The following is a 19741-nucleotide window of genomic DNA, read 5'->3' as shown; positions in this document are numbered from 1 at the left end:
CTCTATGCTAAGGAAAAGCTAAGGTGGGGAAAGTGCTTTCATCCTAATTTGGGGTATCTGAAGGTTACCAGGGGTCAGCTTCACATTCCTTCCAGACTAGTAAGAGTTAAAGGCCCTACCATGTGTAGCTAGAAAGGGAAGTTTCTCTAGATTTGCACTAAGGTCTCAAATTTGACCTGTGACCTTGTTGTCAGGCAGCACTTAATATTCTTATCCAACTGCGCATGTGCAATATTTTCTGTGCTCTTACTTCATTAAGAGTGAACAAAACACGCTGATTTCTACAGTGACCTTTACCTGTGCTAACTATTCCCATTCTATAGCCAGGGAGCCCCACTAATATTGAATAGCAGCTGACCTGAGGCAATACACTGGGATCCAGAGTAGGATTTCAAAGCTTCCAGAGTGTGGGGCTGTTCAGACCTGGAGTTTTGGATTTAGACATTGCAGATATAGGATCAGTTGTGACATTTGCATCCTGGTTTGGAAACATCTCCTACGCTCCCAAAATTCAGTGGCTTAGGAATTGGGATTTCTAATCCAGGGCATTTGGATGGGATTCTCTAACATGTATATCATAAGCAGGGATAATAATTATTTACTCTACCTCATAGGGTTGTGGATGATAATTACATGGGGTGAGGTTTTCAAAAACACTCAGCATTTGCCTAGTTCTGCCCCGACTAACGTCAATAGAAGAACTCCCATTGAGTTTAACAGGGAGAGAGGCCAGTGCTGAGTGCCTTTAGTGCATGTTAAGTGCTTTGAGAACCACCAGAAGTGGAAGAGCAGGGTCTTATTAATTCTGATGACTATTATCCAATAGCTCCTATGACAGATTTCGGTTTAAACCCATGGGCAATTTATCCTCACTCCTCCTACGAACTCATTTAGTCAGCCCCTCAGTTCAAAGAGCCCCCAGAGTTCCGACACATGTGTCTTGACACTGATCTGAGTCAACCTCCCCTTTTTTCCCTGCTCACTTTGTAAGGTCTGTGTCTTCCCGAATGGACACAGTTGCCCTAGTGCCCATTTTCCAGTCATTTGTCTTGCTGCAGGCTTCCGATCCCCTGTCCAGGGTGGGCGTGGCAGGAGCCCCTCATTTGTTCTGAGGCAAGTTCCAGTTTCCACCGCATTGCAAGCCCGGCTTTTGATGTCTGCAGACTGCATAAGCTCCAGGCAGGGGCAGGGCACAGCCCCGTTGCTTTTCACCATGTGTATGTACACGAAGTGATGTGACAGGGGCTGTGTTTTCTTTAATACCTTTGCATGGAGTTGGAGGGAGTCCATCTGCTGCTGATATTGCCAAGGTTTTTAGCATTACTCCTGGAATTATGCAGAAACGCGCAGTGAATTAATTCCTTGGATTAAGGCTTGATTAAGATGTGTGTCACTTTGCTGTCTCAGAATTTATTAAGAGCCCTTCCTGAGGAGGCAGCAGATGGAATTTCTGCCCAATGTTTGTAGATGATAATTTCCCCTCTTCTACAGCCATTTGCATATGATTGCATCTGTCAAGCACAATTTCCTCTCTTCTAGGGCTTGACTCTGCACTGGACCAGATTTAAGGAGGAATTCAGACTCCTGCCTGTCTGCAGCTAAAGGACATTTTCATCCTATGTGGGGTCCTATTTGCATAGGGGCCTCATTCTCTCCTGTCTTGCATCTTGTGGCATCATTTACATCTGTGCCAACTGGGATGGAAACACTAGCAGACCAGAACAGGAGCATTTTACAGCCACTTTGCCCGGCTGTAAGTGACGCCCAGGTGTAAAACAGAGAATCCAATCCCCATGGTTCAAAAAACACATTCATTTTTAAACTGCTCCAGGCTGACAGTATAAACAAGCTTAAACCAGCAGTGTGGACACAGCATAATCTGTTTAAACCATGTTAAAAATGCTTTTAACTAGATAGAGAACTAAACTAGAACCTGTTTTTAAAAGTGGTTTCAACACAGTTTGATTCCATCTATTACCGAATCAGGTTAGAAACCATTTAGCTAGAACTGTCTTTAAAGATAGTGGTTAGATTTCTTTGAAGCTTAGTGGAGTTTAAGAGATGGGTGAATTTTCCCCCTCTCATATAGGGAAGACAGTGAAAGGTCTCAGTCTTTCAGACCACTGAAACTCCACCACAGGGCAGACTGCAGGTAAGCAAGCACCTGGGAGTATCTGTCCACCCCGTTATGCTGCGGAAAGGATCTGTGATGGTGCAAGTGGCACAACATAAGCATTTACATTGATACAGCTTCCCCAAGATCATCTCAGGCAACTGGTAGAGAGTAGACATAGCCACTATTTCAAGACCATAGACTTACATAAATATCCAAGCAACGCTACACAGCATTGCTAGATTTTTACCTTGTGATTTATGTCCTTAGGGAAAGATTTTACCATTGAAGTCAGCTTTTGCTCAGTTACCACATGGTCACATTTGAAATATATCTCTGTATCGTAAAGGTAATGTAAATTCTAAAGCATGAATTCTCAACCTTGGGAGTCATGACCACTCTAACATGCCCCTATTGCTAAATGAGAGGGGGTCTAGCATGGCAAAGTTCAAGAAACACAGCTTTAAGGGTAGCTACTGTAGTAGTAATATGAAAGCCAGGCTCGCTCAGAGTAACTGGTGCTGTAGTCCTTACAGAGCAGAGAGCAAATATATGTTTCCTTGCAGTGTTTTCATTGGATAAGCGTCAGTCCCTTCCCCAAGGTATTATGCAGAGTTCGTGCACGTTGTTTGTTTGTTTGTTTGACTCTAGTACTGGGGCAAGGTGATGGCACGACAGTCCTGGAGACAAAAGTTCTCAAGCAGCCTAAGACTGGTACAACATGGACAATGGCAGGTGTTCTTCATGCACTGTTCTAGTATTGCCACCCCACAAGCATTCATAATGGGGCCTGACTCATAAGACTAGTTTAAAAAAGTTGGGGGTTTGTGTGTTGCCTGTGCTTTTGGAGCCTTTAGGGTACACTCTTCTTATAGTTACGAGCGTCTCTCCACGCCAAAAAGCTTACTTCTTCAAAAGGAAAGCTAAGGTTCTCATGTTGTTACATGACTCCAGGAGCTGGGCCTTTAAGAAAAATAGTATCACAAACCTCACAGTATAATCACAAGAGCAGGCAACACCTTCACCACTGTGCCTCTGCCAGGCTGTGGAAGGTGGTGAGAAGAGAATGATCAGTCTGTGTCACTATCAAGAGATGGGTCAGTACTGGAACAATTTTTACAATGGGGGTGCTTTAGGTGGAAACCATGTTTTTGGGTTGTTATTACTATTTCAAGCCAGGGGCTGCAGCAGCATCCCTAGTTCCAGCACCTACGGATGGGTCAAGACACCCTACCCATTAGAGCAGCAGTAGGATAAATAAGAATAGAAAGTATAACAGACATCCTAGATCTTCAAATGCTCTAACAGACACAGCTACGTACGTATAGCCAAGTGAGCCATAGGGCTCAGAGACACAGATTCCTAAATATATACACAAGAGGCTTTTTCCTTCAAATTGCTACCCATCCACATCCCAGGTTTTCCTCTCCTAGAGGCCTTTTGGCAGCACCTGCTCCTGTTCTTTCAAATACTAGAGAAATGCCTCCATTGCAGAGGCCTTCAGACTCTTCCCCTTCCTTTCCCAGTGTGCTTTACGAGGCAGTGGAAGGGCAGGCCTTCCTTCTCCCACTCTGGGAGAGGAGTATATTTGTTGTGTACCATGTGCTCTCTAGTTTCCTGGCAAGCATTATTCTTTTCAGCCTTCATATTTTACCCCCTTTTCTAGTATTGAGGAAAAACTAACCTAGCCTGGGTGGGAAAGAGGAGCATTCATTCTTCTCTAAGGGCTCCCCTCCCTAGCAAACAAATAGAGACCAAGCCCTATTTGTTTAAAAAATATGGCTTCTCTTTCCTAATTCTAGTGATACTCGGTCACACCATGGCAAATGCACCATGACTTCTTGACTGAAATCTAGCAGCTGACATGGAAGCCAATGGTGGTTTATGTAGTGTAGACAGCTGTCCACTGAGAACTGCTCGAGACTGCCAAACTCATGGCACGTACGTCCCTTGACTATAGGGTGACCAGATGTCCTGTTTTTAAGTGGACAGTCCTGTTTTTTGGGACTTTTTCTTATATAGGCGCCTATTACCCCTCACCCCCTGTCCCGTTTTTTCACAGTTGCTATCTAGTAACCCTACTTAACTACCATCAGATAGCAAAAACCTTTTCACATGACAACACTGGGCAGACTTGGACTAGTAACTTAAAGATATAAGGTTGTCTATCTGGTTGCTTGGTGCTATGAGGTAGGTGCTGTGGCTCACCCCCAGAGTGGCGATATTTCAGTACTGGCTCGCTACGCTGTCTCAATAACCTCTTAGGATCCACCTTCAGGCTGAAAAAGTCTCTAAATGTCATAATATAAACTGGCAGAGGAGAAGAGCCCACCTCTAGTTGTCATCTGAGATTAAGGTGCAATTGAATTATTACATTGGATCTCCTAAGGAAAGACCCTCTCTTCCGCTGCTCCATCAAGCCAAGATATCAGGCGGCTGGAAAGGGCTCTTCTCCTGATGGAATTTAGTTGATTAATTTCCCTCTCTCTCCTACAAGTCCCTATTCCCCTTGCACTCCTGTTCACCCCATCCTGTGGGCAGGTTTATTTTTAGCCACGATAAACATTCTGAGGTTTATTTAATTGCAGTTTCATGAGGACAATGTGTTTCTCTTCACTTTGGTCCCTGAGAGAGGCCGGCCTATGGTAGAACAGCTCCGCCTTCCTGTTCCGGCTCGTCACAGGGGAATAGGCAGAGGGTGTGAAGGGGTTCCTGAGGTTCCTGCCTGTCCGATCCAGGAGGAGCACTCAGGGATCCAGATTCAGGGAGTTCAGAGGCTTGGGGGTAGGCCAGCCAGGCATGTGGTGCTCAGTGGCCCTGGATTTAAAGTGCCATTGCACCCCAGGCCCAGAAACACATGTGAGCAGGAGAATCCGGCACAAAAACTCATTCAAAGATGTTTCAGCTGCAGTGTCTTTATAGTGATGCTCCAGCTAAAAAAAGGAGGGCAGGGACAGAGGGGTCACGGCCTCCTTGCTGGTCTTAGCTCCCAATTTTGTCAGGACTGCAGGAATAAGACTAAGGACAGAACAGAATCTTCTGCTGCAAAACCGCTCAGTGTAACTCCCCTACGTTTTTGATCTTAATGGAATGGCAACAGGAACTGAGGCAGCCCATTAATCACCAGAAGATAAACAGCAGCAGCAAACCAGTTACTCAGAGTACAAATCCATTACAGGACAGGAGAGTAATCTGCCGTCCTCTACAGCCTTGCGGCTGTGTGTAGTGCTGGACTGGCTGAGCAGCGTGTGCAGGCGCACTCAGGATGAAATGGTTCCCCATCCCTCAGGTCAGGCTGAGTCAGTTTATAATAAACCCTTTTTCTTGGTTTGGCTCTTGCACTCCCAACTGCCGGTGGGCTCTAACCCCAAACTCGGGCACGCTGGGAGATGACACATCTGCTGGCCTTGGGACACTTTTCCCCCTGCCAAAGCCCTCGGACCCCTGGATGTTTGTTGCCTTAGGTTTGGTGGTTGGGTTTTTTTTAAACTGCCTGTTTATATGGCTGGACAAGTGTCTCCCTCGCACGTGCAGATATTTCTGTAACACTGGTTTGTCACTATGAGCATCGCTGGGAAAGCGCCACATTAAGCCCTGGCAAAGGGAACTCCCAGCCTTCAGGAGACAGAAGTACAAGCTGACTTTCCAGCCACGTTCGACTCACGGATGTCGCCCTAGCCTCCAGTGGAAGTGCTCTGATCACTTGGCCTGGGATTCAGGAGTGCTGTCACTGAGTTGGTGAGTCGCTCAACTCTTCTGGGCCTCCATTTCCTGTCTCTATAATGGTGCTAATCATCCTGACCTACCAGGGGCGCTGCATTTTTGTGCTTCCAGGTCCTCAGATAAGAGGTAGCAGGGAAATGCACGTAATTATCAGACATTGCCTAATGCATTGTTGAATAGAGAGTGCCGGTGCTGTAGGCAGCTCAAAGGATGGGCTATGCTTTTACTTCTTGCCCCAGTAATGTGCATGCCACTGCGGAGGAGGGTGATCATTTAACCCTTGGTCCAGGACAAGAGTTTTAATAAATCACTGGTGACATGTGGTGGATTGTAATGATTACAGTGGAAACGTCCCAAGGATTGACAGCTTCATGTCAGTGGGTCCAGGGCAAAGAATTAGGATGGAATTAAATGTCCTTTATGCTTATTTGATGGTCTGTATTGTGTGCCCCAAGGGAAGAACTGTGACTTAGAGTCCCATACATAATAAGCATCCACCCCAAAAGGGATGGAATGGTGTTTTATATGCTTCCCCTGAAACCGTGATGTATCTGGTGTCCCGAGGGACATTCACACCTCCATTGAAGTGAAATTGTATTGGGTCTAAAATAATCTCTTAATCGAGAGGGCAGAGCAGAATAGAACTGGAATACAGCATGTTCCTTAGTTGGGATATCCCAAAGCAGTTTGCAAAGTAATATGATGATAATAGGAATCTTTATACTCTTTAATTCTGCTGTTAAAAGGTATCAAGGGAAGGTATCAAGGAGGTTGACCAACTGGTCAACCAAACCAGGAAATGTAGGTTTTATTCCTTGCACATTGTAAAGTAGTTACTAAGCAGCAACCAGAAACTTGGCCTCCCTGCTTCTTTCCACACCTAATGTTATATTTTGCTGTAGACTTTTAAGAATCTGCAAAGCCCACTATAGGTCTTGCTATGCCGGAAAACTTTCCTGTGTGGTACGTGCATACTTAGGCCAGATCTATGCTACAAACTTTTGCCAGCATAGCTTGTTGCAGGGATGTAAAGAGGTGTGACCCCAGACCAACAAAGCGGTGCTTGCAAAAACTCTTAGTATGGATATGTTTATACCAGCAAAATGTGCTGGTGGGGGGCAGGCATAAACTATACTGGAAAAAGCGTATTTTCACTGATATAAGCTATGTCCACACTAGGAGCACTTTGCCGATATAGTATCTTGGTATCGCTATACTGCCAAAACACTCCTAGCGTAGACATGGCATAAGGCAATAGGTGCTACAGAAGAGTTTTCAAGAAAAAATAATCATACTCATTTTGGTGGGGGTGGGGTTGAAGCTCATTTACCTAGAAATTCTGTCTGAAGAAAAACTTGAGACTTAAACAAATGACCTGGTGAAATGGAGAGAGATTCAGTGTTTGTCTAATCTGTACATACCTATAGTACTGATCTCTATTCACTGATGCCTCATCTGATCCTGCAGCCCTCCCTCATAGGCATATTCCGATTGATTTCAAAGATGTTACTCACATGAACAGCCTTGGGACCAGGCCTATATCTACATGGTAGAAACTGCAATGCTGAAGCTAAAAATGTACAATGAACTCTGACACCCTGGTTGAGGTGGAGGCAGCAGTCAGAAATGAAAATTGCACACAGAACCATGCAGAGAAATGAGAGCCAAACACCACCTGTTCAAGCCCTTTCTCTGACAACCTAAGATCAACATCCTATACTCAACTGAATGAAACACACAAGAACTGTCTCTTCCACTCATGGAATGAAGATTTAGGGCCAGATACTGGCTTTGAAGATTTAGGCCTGGACTAAACAGGTTTGGGGTTTTTTTTAGGACTAATACACTATTTTGGTGTGATTTTTTTTTTTATCCTGAAATAATCAAACCAGGCCAATTCTTAGAATGGATGCAGTTACACTGCTATAAAGGTGCTTAAATCAGTATAGCTTATGCCTGTAAACTGAGTTTCTCAACCAACTGATAGTGGTACCAAAACTGTAGTCAAGCCCTTAGTATAGAATCCGTCCAGCCATGCAACTTCAGCTGATGTCACTAAGCTTTGTATGCAGATGGAAGGCAGTATATGACTCAGACATTGCTGAAGACATAAAGGGGCCTTACAATTAGTAAACCAGCTTAAGGCAGCCCCTAATCAAGAGAAATGAGAATGATGCACAGCACCAAAGGTAAGAAACAATGAGCCACTTAATTTGGATGTAATGCACTCTACCTATACCTAGCTTCGGTGGAGTGACTGCCGCAGAGCTGATCTATTTTACAATCTGCCAGCATTTTGAGAGAAAGAGACAGAGAGGGGATTGTAACTTACATAAACATTTATTTTGTAATGAACATCAACAAAGACCAACACAGGCCAGTGGAATTTTGGTTTGGGGCTGAGCTGACATTTTTTTTCAAAATCAGTGTTGAGTGGAGTGGATTGGGCAGCAGTGTCTTGCAGTGAGAATATTGAAAATGCCAGTGGAGTTTGATACCCTTATGTGCCCGCCTCCCCAAAGACCGGCTGCATTGGTTATTGCAAGATTGCACAAGAGGGTGGTTTGCTTTGAAGGAGGTGTATGGTCTTAAAGTGCAAACCCACAGCACTGGAGGGGTTTAGTGTTAACTGCGTCTGGCAACAAGATTTGCTGAGGTGTTTTTTTTTCCAAGCTATTAAAAAAAAAAGGGGGGGGGGCAATAAATCCATTACGCAGCACAGATCACCTGACAATAAAATAAGCTGATGATCTCAGAGCACAATATACAGAAGAAAAGGGGACACTCCAGCTGACAGTCCCTAGATTGGTATGACTCAGTAGAGTGCATCTCTGTGATCTATGCTAGAACTTGCTTCCCCAACTCCTCAGTCTGACAAAGCTGGAGTTTATGGACCTTGCAACATGCCCTGAAGGTCAATTTGTTTATGCAGTCATTGTTTGAGGGGGGCAGTGTGTGTGTGTGTGGGGGGGGGGGTTACTGTTTGTAGTGGGGAGGAGCTTCCTTGTTAGCTGATCCTGTAATTCCTCCATGAACAGCCCTCCCGCTTGGCAAATCAGTGCACAGAAGGTTTGCAGGATTGGGTCCATGGGCTAGCTGATATTTTGCATTGTAAATGTGCCAAAAGATAATTGATCCGTGTTTATAAATAGCGGGGAAGAGAGAGGATAATTAAAATCTATCAATAACTAGTGAGCACCTATCACAACAAAATATATCAATATAGGGCCCAATCCCAGGTTCTGAACTCCCTGTGCAGCACACCCTCAAATGTCCTTGATTACAATCCCAAAGCTAACTACATTCCACACACACATGCAGTGTTCCTCTTGCTTACTGTTGCAAATTAATAATCAAGATGGTGAGATTCTAGAATAATTTTTTTGTTCTTCATTTTGAGTCTCTGTCACATCCAAGGCTGAAATGTGGGAAGCAGTGTAAGGTGTGGAATTTTGGGTGCGTAAGAAAAACAGGAACAGGACCATAATTAATTTGCATACAATTATTGTCCCTAGGAAAGTCTTTTCAAAACAGCTAAATAACCAAAACTTCCCATTTGCTAGTTTATGTCCACATTAGTTAAACAATTCAATGATTCCTCCTACTTCTGGAATTAAAATGGTTGCACTGAGAAATATCTTGGCCTTATCAAAATCAAAACGTGTAATTGCTTACCATCTAATGTAACACACAACTTAGTGGCACTGAGTACAGATTCCTAAGGATTTGTACCCTGCATTCACTGGTGGGGGTGCATAATCCCCAGTTTGTTCTAGTGTTAACAGACATCTGAGCCAATACACTGAGCGTCCTGAATAGGAGGCAGAGGTGGTTTTTTTTTTAATACCGTAATTTAAACCCACCAACAAAAAATTAATCCACAGAACCCTTTTAAACTTGACATGAAAGTGTATATACGACCCTTTATCTTACACCTAAAATTTCCTTTGACCTTAGCGTGGATTCTGTACACAGCTCAGGAGTATTATATGACCCTGTGAATCAAACTTAAACTGAAGGTGTTGATTCAAATTTGGTCCAACATTTAGGTTTTGTAAAACGGACATTTTGCTATTAACTTCAGTTGCACCAGGATCAAAGCCAACCTTATACAAAACCTCAGACCCCCACAGAAACGAGCCAGGAATTTATTTTAACAGCAAATTAAACAAATGCAAATGTCCTTGTAGTATCTGCAGACCAAACGTAGCGGCATTGAAAACCCCAAAACGAAACTAATGGAACAAAGGGGAAATTAATTTCATGTGATTTTCCTTGTCCGAACTCAGAAACAAACAGAAAAAAATGGCTAAAAATAAATAAAGCATTTTAAAAGTGTTCTAATCTGTGGTCTTTTTAGTAAAAATGGGTAAATAAGTGTGTTTAAAATAAGATTTTTAAATTGACAAATTCTTTAAATTCACAAAACCAGGTGGCTGAATCTCCATTCTCCCCTATGACCATATATTCTATACAAGGATCACTTCTGTCATTTAGCACCACCATATATTTAAGGATCACTAAAAAAGACTTGTTACAAAATATGTTGTGTCCCTCCCTGATGCAGCAGGGATAGATAAAGATGGCGTGCAGACATCAGGGGTACCTTTAATTAGAAATGTGATTTTAAAAAATGTAAGTTAAAAGTAATTTCCGGTCCTATGCTGGCTCATTTGATTTAACAATCACACTTCCCTATTTTCAAATTTCAGTCCCCTTTCGCTGGATGATAGGCCCAACCAGTGAGAGGAAGCAGACTGACTGTGGCCCCGATCTAGAAAGCAGCACTGGGTAGGCAGATCCCTGCACTAGTGGGAAGCCCCATTGACCTGAGTGGCAGCAAATGGATGCAGGGGACTGCCTGTATGGAACAGTTTGGAGGCTCAGGGCCTATGTGGGGAAACGATGAAACAGAGCATACAAAGCGCTACTGAATGCACAGAACAAAAACTAAAACAGAGATGTTTTTCCAATTTTTCAGTTACTGGAATCTTAAGCATCAGAACATTATTTCAGACAAATGGCATTTTTTAAATCGGTGTCCCTTTAATTCAGGATGTCTCAAATAGCCACTGATTTTAGGGGCCAGTCTGAGACATCGAGGGCCCAATAGTCTTAACTGGCAAGGCCCCGCAATTCCAGTTGAGGGCAATGGGAGCTGTGGAGTGCTTGGCATCATGGCAAAATCCGGCCCAAACTGTGACATTGGGCACTAGAAATTAACGGCTGTGGATACATCTACACTGCAAAAACAAAAAACGCATCAGCGAGACTCAGAGCCTGGGTAAAGGGATTTGGGTGCACTACCGGGCTAAAAACAGCAGTGTAGACATTTCCGCTGGGGCTGGAGCCCAGGCTCCAAGACCCAGCTTCATCGCCAGGTGATAGAGCCCAGGCTCTGGCCTGAATCAATTGACCTGAGCTCTGAGATTCACTGCTGCTGGGGGGCAGTTTACAGTGTAGATGTACCCTTACTGTCTCTGCCTGCTCCTCCAGCTGTAAAATGGGGATAACACCACTTGCTTGCTTCACAGACAGTCTGTGAAATATAATTGCTTGCAGAGCATTCAGAGATGGCGGACAGTGCACCAGAGTGGGTCTCAGGAGACATGGGTTCTACTTCCAGTTCCACCACTGGCCTGCTGGGTGACCTTGAGTTAGACATTTCACTGTTCTGTGCTTCAGTTTCCCCATCTGCAGAAGGGGGATAATGATACCCACCTCCCTTGTAAAGTGCTTTGAGAGCTACTGATGAAGTGCTACAAAATACTAGGAAGTGTTATTAAAGGAAAGGCACCTAAGAGCAAATTAAAAGTGTATGGGCCCAATCCTGTTCCCACTGAAACTAGTGGCAAAGCTACCCCTGGGTTCATAAGTGCAGGATTGGGCATTTTTGTGTAAATATGTAGGGAAATAAACTGAATGAAAGTCCTGACTGACCCAGTTGTGAGAGAGGGGGGAAGACGTCCCATAATAAATAATATCTCATCTAAACACTTTTCACTAGTAGAGCTCAAAGCACTTTACAAAGGTGGTCAGTACCTTTATCCTCATTTTACAAATGGTGATCCCCAAACAAGCTTTTTAAATCTATCAGTAACAGGATCATTTCTCAGTAGCTCTCTAATGCTAAAGAGCTGATCTATTTCCCTACAGAAAGGCAACGTTTAAATATTTAATTACTGTACATACTGCAAAATGACAGCTCTGTATATGGAGATATAACAGGAATTCTCTGCTCTGGCTAAATCATATCATCCTCTTGCTGGAGGCTTTCCCTTAGGTTAGACTGAGATGTTGATTTCAGACAACTCTGCCAGAGAAGAGCCATGTTGCCCCATACACACCCCCAGCCTCTCTCTTGGCCCTCAGACTATTGATCCTTCAGTAACAGACATGGGGCTCCCTTAAATACATCAAGGAGTCCATCAGCTAATAACAGCTTCATTCAATTCCCAGTCACATTATTATCCAATCTGCCAGAGGCATTAATATTCAGAGGTGAAATGGGAGGGAGGGCAAGGGTGCCGGGGAGGGGGAGCACAAATAGGAAAAGGGGAAATCAAACGGCAGCCTGGTGTCATCAGAATCCTCTTTTCTAGTCTTCTAGAAAATCAACTAATTTCAGCAATGTGTTGACAGGAGTGTCTTTCTGAATAGCCTTGGCATTAACTTTGATTCCAATTTGTAAACATGGAGCATGAGCAGATGAATGGAGTGCCAGAATGCTGCACAAAATTTCTGCTCCTGGTCCTCTCTCTGCACCGATTCCAAATAGGAGGCTCACTCCTGCCAGGTGCTGCGTGCTCTCAGCAAGCTCAACAGATGTGCAGGGTGCTCAGTACCTTTTAGAACCAGGCCCTAAATAACTAACAGAATTTATCTTCCTCTTTAAAAAGGGGAGGAAATAATTGAGCCCCCACCCCAACCCAGTTACACTCCATTTTTTTCTAGGCTACCTTATAGTTCAAGTCTCCTCTTGCATTCACGACCATTTCCCTAGACCAGGTCTGCAGAACCACCATAATGCCCCATTCCCGAACCAGAGCTCCAGCCCTCATTCACCTAGTCTAATAGGCCAGATTCACCTTTTGTGCTCATCTCCTGTCCCTGCAAGCCAGGGTTCACATTCTGGGTCACATCCTTTCTGTGGGAGTCAGATCCCATATTCATCCCATCCTCTGGGCCAGATCTCCTATTTCTGGTTCCTCTCTCTTTCTTTTTGGCAGAGTCTCTGTACTCAGGTTCACCCCTCTATCATAAATTTTTGGGATGCTATTCACAGACAGAGGAGCATTTCCTCATATTGTTTCTGATTGCACGCAGGGAATATTAACTGATCCAGCTGCAATCCATTCAGAGCTTTTAGAGCTATTGATTACCTGCATTATCCTCTAGAGAAAGACTATATATTAAAGGAGCATTGTAACTATTTCTCTGCCAGAAGAAAAGATACTGGCTCTAAAGAGGAATACAACTCAGATATGAAAATTTAAATGGGCTCTGAATGAAGAATGTGGAGCGTCTGGACTGCGTTTCCTCAAAGGTCTCCTTTGTGAAAGGCAGGGGAAACTGTTATCTGTCTCAGACCCTCAAAGGTATGTAGGTGCCCAACTCTGCCCTGCTGTGAAGGCACCCAAATATCTTTGAGGATCTGGGCCCTTCTTTTTTTAGGAGGGTTAGGGATGGCTCAGGCAATTGCAAATAGAAATCAGGGCCTTGTCACTTATTCAAATTTACCCCACGTTCGACATATCCACAAGTTGTAACTATCTGACAGGGGTTTGGTGGCCTCAGTACGTGGGGCCAGTTCCTAGCGGGCACGTGTCCAACACAACCACACGTCACCACCAGTTTATACCATTTGTCCCCCTTCTTAGCATATCACAGCAGACAGATGCCAAGGATTCAGCATGTTATGAAGGCACAACTCCCCTCTGCACCGTCAATGTGGGTCCTCCTGGTCATAGTGGAGGTTTGGCAGGACAGCGTGTGGATAAGTTGTTCTGGTGACTCCCCTCCCACCAGCTGTACCTGTTCTGTGGATAAATAGATTTCAGTTGGCTAGCCACTAAGCCCAGCACTTTTCCCACACAGGGAGTGCTAAAGGAGCTGCAAATGAGCATTACTAAGGGTATCTCTAGCACCCTCAGTACCAGCTACCCTCTGCCAGGAGAGGGTCTGGCTTCATCTCAGCAGCTGTCTCCTTTAATCTAGATCAGGGAATTTAATGAAGACACTGAAATCTTGACCTTCTCTGAGGGCATGGTCTACAGAGGAATGCACTACATGTTTCGGGATGGTCCATACCAAAGGAACCTATGAGCTACCTCCTCCAAGAGATTAACAACAAAGCTAGCCATTCCTCCCCATACACGGTGGGGTTTGGTCTTTGCACTGCTTAGTGATGCCAGTTTAAGCTAAATTGATAGAAGGCCTGCAAGGGGGCTTAAGGGTACCGCCTTTTGGGGGGAGGTGCCAATGTGACACTATGTATCTAAACCCATTTAGTTCGATTGTGCAACTTGGGTGTGGACAAGGCCTTTGGCAGATGGAGAACTAGGCTCAAGTGGCCTCTGCTAAACTCAAATCTTTGAGCTTCAGCATATGCCTCATGTAATGTAACCTCTCTAGCTCTCCTCCAGCTAGATGTCTGGTCTGATATTTAGCTGTGAACAGAGGTATACTAACCAGAGTAGTGGTCTTGCAAGAGTTTGAGGTTATCCCCATGCACAAAAACCAATTACACCCACTGGAGGTTAGCTCTAGGCTTCCCAAGAAAATTAAAAGCTATGTTTAACAGTAATAAAGAGCTGGCTAGAAAGTGGTGGAATTTTCAGGGTAAGGTTGTTGAAAATTTGAGAAAGGTCCCCAAACTGTAACTCCAAACCTGTGAAAGTAGCCTCCCAGTGGCCCCAGTCTATGCTGGGGCCAGAGGCCAGAGAGGTGCAGACAGACAGATCCTCTGGCTAGGGGGCTGCAGGGACCAGCCCTAGGCAATAAAGCAAAGGCTGGTGGGACTGGGGCAGAACCTCAGTGCATCGGTACATGCAGGTGGGGTAAATTTCACCCCCTAGCTGCAGCCAGCTGGGCTTGTATTACTTGCTCCCCGCCAGCCGGATCAGGCCCATCCCTGATATTTCTGCCTCTCTTCTCCGACTCCCCTTGGCCCAGGGTTTCACGGGGCAAATGCTGCTTCCAGCGACCGGCCCCGCTGACTTCCACCGCGGCCTAAGGGAGAATCCAGGCCGGGCTCGCTGCCTCCTAGCAGGCTGCCCCGGGGCGCGCTCTTCCCGGGGGGAGAAGTTGGCTGCAGGAGAGGCCCCGATCCAGCGGGCTGGAACCTGCTCGGCAGCACAGAGCGGACGGCGGGTGGGTCCCTTACCAGCTGGAAGGGCTCAGGGTAAGTGGCTGCTTATAAAGACGGAGTTTGCCGGGGACGGGGGGCGTCCCAGTTCCCCCGGCCGGGGCCCTGGCAGAGGCTGCGGGCAGCACTGGGCAGCTCTCGTGCATGCGGCCCCGCCCGGGAAAGAGCCCGCGGCCAGAGGACGGGCTCTGGGCTGCAGCCAGGGGCCCGGCCAACCCTCCCCGCTGTCCCTGCGGGGCTCACCCAGTCTCGGGTCTGCCTTAGACAGGGCCTGGCACTTTCCCTGCGGCTAGAGCCCCGCGCTCCGCATCCTGCAGAGCCCCAGGGGCCCGGCCGCTCCGCCTCAATCGGAGCCCCCCCGCCTGCGGACCTGGGCGCCAAACCCACCGGCCAGCGGGCTACTAGGTGCGTCAAGCCGCCGAGCAATGGCTGGAGCCGGGTGGCCAGGACAGGCCGCAGCTCCGTTGCCACCAGCGCCTCGGCTCCTTTCAGTGGAGGCTTGAACGAAGGAGCCGCGGTGCCCTGCCCCGGTTGGGACTGCTAGGAGGGGGCTTCCAGCCCCCCCCCACTGGGCTGCGTGCAGGGGGGTGGTGGGGCAGGCTGCATTCTCTGTAGGGCCGGGTCAGGGTCCCACTAGTCTGCTCCTTCCTCACCCTGAACACCCTTCCCCACCGCACCCCCAGCCAGAGGCAGGGCCTGGCCCGGGAAAGAACCACTGCTCTTCCCAGGCTCCTTCTGGCTTGAGGAGGCAGATGGGGAGGCACTGGTACCTCCAGGGCCCTGAGGATGAGCCAGATGCCCGAGACCTGGAGACCCACAGGCAGGGAGGGCCCGGCCCCGGCGGAGGTCGGTGGTGCATGGGCTGTTTTATTTCCGCCGGCTGTTCGGCTCGGAGAGACGCTGGTTTCTGGGACCCCCGCGGAGTTACAGAACAGGTCTGGGGGGCGGGTTCCCCTTCTGCTCCGCTCGCCTGTTCTGCAGAGAAGGCGCACAGGGCTGGTGGGTGTGACACGGGGGAAGGCATCTGCAGCCCCCAACCCCCGTGAGCAAAACTCCGAAACAGGACAGCGCTTCTCGCAGCCAGCCCCTGGGGACCCCGGTCCAGCAGCTGCAATGGAGGGAGAGCCCCCCTCCCCAGCGATGGGGTAGAGGGGCCTGACACTCTCTTAGCGGGTCACCCTAAAGGAACTATATACACAACTCTAGAAGGCCACCCATTAGAGTCACTCCGTACAATCGGATGCAAATATAGTATCTGCTTGTGATTTGGCCTGCTATAATCTGGCCCGGTGCAAATGCTTTTCTTCGCCGTGAAAGTGCTGGGCGAGCTCTGGGCATATACCTGCTCTATTTGTGGGCATGAATCTAGAGAGAGAATTGCGAGGAACGGACAGGTTCGCGTGGGTGCGCTCCGAACTGGATAATAAACATTTAAAGCAGAGGCCACGCTGCAGGATTCTACCAAATATTCGTTAAATGGAAATTAACTTGGGTTTGGAAAAATTTCTATCGCTTTCGATTATTGCAGGTAGTCAATAGTGTACAGAGAAACACGCTATTTATTGCTATATTATATACATACTATGTCCCTGTTGTTAAACTAATATACACACAATTATTTACTATTGTACACTATAATTCATACTATTATACACGGTTTTCTTGTGATTAGTAGAATACAAACACCTAATACACAGGATTTAATTATTTTATACTAGAATTGATACTATATTATATACACACGATTTCCTTGTTAGTAGAATATAGACAACTAATATACACACAATATTTACTTATTATTTTATACTAGAATTGATATGATTTGTTCTGTACACACGCTATTTACTCATCTGTATTGTACAAAGTAAATCCAAACACTTTACTAAAATTAAATGATTGGTACTATATATAGTGTGTACATATACGTAACTTAGCACTAGTAAATCGTGCATATTTAGCGTAAAATTTTATACGATGTAAAATTTGATATTACATAGCAATTTTATTCCTGTCCATTACAAATACTCCTCGTTGCTAATGCACACATTATAATACGGGGTTTTTTAAACGGAAGGTCTCTTTAAGAGGTCTTTGGTGGCGATTTCAGTTCATGTCAAATCTTGATGTTTAAATGTGAGGCGAATGAAAACGTGGCGTGGGGAAATGTGTAATAATTGGATGTGGAGAAGGTGGACGCGCCGGGCGAGGAGTTGTTGGAGCCGCTGTTGTCGGTATCGAAATGCGCAGCGAAATAGGATTGAAATCCTGTTTCAGTGCCCGCATTTCGGCCGGGGAACGCAGGCCTTAGAACTCGCTCTTTACTTGGGACATTTTAATGTTAAAGGAAACCCTGCCGACCGCTGCTCGGGGCTGGATTCGTTCCCTGCTCTCTGGATTTTAGTTAAAGCAAGGGAGCGGTGGCAACTTCATCTCAGTAGCCGGATTCCGCAGAAATAATGGGGGGGGGGACAATGGGGGGGTGACTCTGTGGCTAGGTATGCAAGGGTGCAGCACCCATGCGAGGGGGTGCAGGAGAACTGCCCAGCCCTCCCTCCCCTCCGAGCTGGGAACTGCAGGGAGGTCGCTTTGCTGTAAACAGGAGCTAGTTCGTTACATAAATATCATTTATCCAGCTGTCCAAAAGCCGTCGGGCTGCTTTCCTCTTCCCAGGCGGTGGCTCCCCGCCTCTGCTCCCCCAAACCCTCGCCCCTGGACTCTGCCGCCAGCTGAGTTAGCAGCTCGGAATGGCATTATTTACAGCGAAACCCCAGCTAAGTTAAACAGCTCTGCCCCTCTCTCTCGGCTAAGTGGAAAATGACTAAGTTTAGAAACGGCGGCCGGGTGTCCCGAGCTAGTGCCCTAGGAAGTAAAGCCTGGCTGGACTGGAGGCGATCTAGGCTGTAGAAACGGAGCAACATAAACAGACCAAAATAGTCTAGACCTTCGGAAAAGGGTCGCTTGGCTTAGCCCAGCTTCCCGCAGGCCTCCATGCTGAAGGCGCTGCGCTCTGCTACCAGCCCGGCTAAGAAAGCCCGGTGAATAGCATGCCCGTCTGTTTTCCAAAACCGGATTTTCAGGGCCCGATCCTGCCTTTTCCTGCTGACCCACGTAAGTGTCCCCACCACAGGGGAGGCCGCGGGGGAGTTAGGGGTGCAGAAGGACTGCAGGACTACACCCGTGGTAGAGCTGGCTACCTGGCAGTGCCATGGGACGCGAAGGACGGACAGACACGTCTCCCTTAATCAGTTCCCGTAGGTGCTCTTTCTGCGGGACGCGAGGGCAGCTTTGCAGAAGTTGCAGGGAGCTGACGCCTGAGTTTTAACGGGGAAAACGGGCCCGAAGAGCTGCATGCCGCAGCAAGCCGTCGCGGCGATAAGTGGCGGGGGAGCACTTACAGCGGTTCCAGATGCTGGTGCTGCCGGGTAGCCTTAATCCTGGATAAAGGAGGGAAGTTTGCCCCCGCCCCAGCGCCCGGGCTCCTCCGCGCCTGTCAGACGGTAAGTCCCCCTGGCTTGCTGCTGGGCACTCTGCGCTCTGTTAGCCTGTGACTCATGGAGAGAGACGAGGAGGAGGCGGATTCCTGTCGACTGACTCCCATTCACTGTGGCCATTCACTTTATGGAAGGCAGCAGGCGCCCCCAGCCAGCTGCTCCCCGGCTCTGCGCGCTCAGCCCGCCCTATTTCCAGCTGCGCCCCCCAGCGCAGGCACCGGCCCTGTCCAGCTGTGAACCCTCAGGCACCGCCCCCATCAGCAGGGACCCAATCACAGGCCGCTGATTTGCATCCAGAGGTCCGCCCATCTAATTGCCCGCTGGGGTGATTAGGCTCCGCCCCGTCTCCCTCTATCCCCGCCCACAAGAGCTGCGCGAAGCGAGTGGTAGGGGACTTGCTGCGCAGTCTTCGGGATGCAGAGCTCGGGAGCCGGCGGATTACCCAGGCCTCAGCTGGCTGGTCCCCACCTCTTAGCCCCCTATTCAAGGGCTGTTCTTTCCTCTCGTTCCCAAACCTTCAGCTGCTCCCACCCAGTGGGCACAGGGCTTCCACCACGTGCCCGAATGCAGAGGCTTCCCTCCAGTTGCACTGTCCCTGGGGAAGGCGAGAATGGTCAACCAGCTGATTTTGCAGAGATGCCGGCATCTTTTATCCTGTTGGAGACCTGCATGGGGATATGGTCTTTGGGAATATTAGATACGTGGCAATGGTGTTTTTTATAAACACCATGGAAAGACAGGATGGATTGTATTCCTTGAGTTCAAATATAAATCTCAGTTTACTTTGTAAGAAATGTAGGAAATAAGTCTCCTTCTCAGCCATGATTTGATCCTGTTAACTGCTCTGCTGCACCATCCAATTTATAATGATTTCTTTCTATAGTTTAGCATTTAAAGTTTCGTTTCTCTAAAATCCTTCTTAGAGGCTTGCTCACTTCAATAAGATTTTGCAAAGTATTTTGAGATCTAGGAGGGAAAGCGTCTCTACTTTTGCAGCTGTATTGTGCATCTTCCCTGCTTCACAGATGGAGCCACCACACCACGGTT

General features: G+C 47.2%; 1 protein-coding gene across 1 annotated transcript in view; it reads right to left on the bottom strand.

Annotated features, from left to right (window-relative positions):
• PITX3 (paired like homeodomain 3) overlaps nucleotides 1–18833 on the bottom strand; it is a 37754-nt gene extending 18921 nt beyond the window's left edge. The window contains exon 1 of the mRNA XM_054035081.1: nucleotides 18599–18833. The gene's annotated coding sequence lies outside the window, so the exon portion shown is untranslated. The remainder of the gene's footprint in view (nucleotides 1–18598) is intronic.
• Between the last annotated feature and the right edge of the window lie 908 nt (nucleotides 18834–19741).

Source organism: Malaclemys terrapin, chromosome 7 (assembly GCF_027887155.1).
Source record: "Malaclemys terrapin pileata isolate rMalTer1 chromosome 7, rMalTer1.hap1, whole genome shotgun sequence".
NCBI classification, from domain to species: Eukaryota; Metazoa; Chordata; order Testudines; family Emydidae; genus Malaclemys; species Malaclemys terrapin.
The sequence above is the reverse complement of the archived record's forward strand: the minus strand, read 5'-3'. Positions and strand labels throughout refer to the sequence as shown.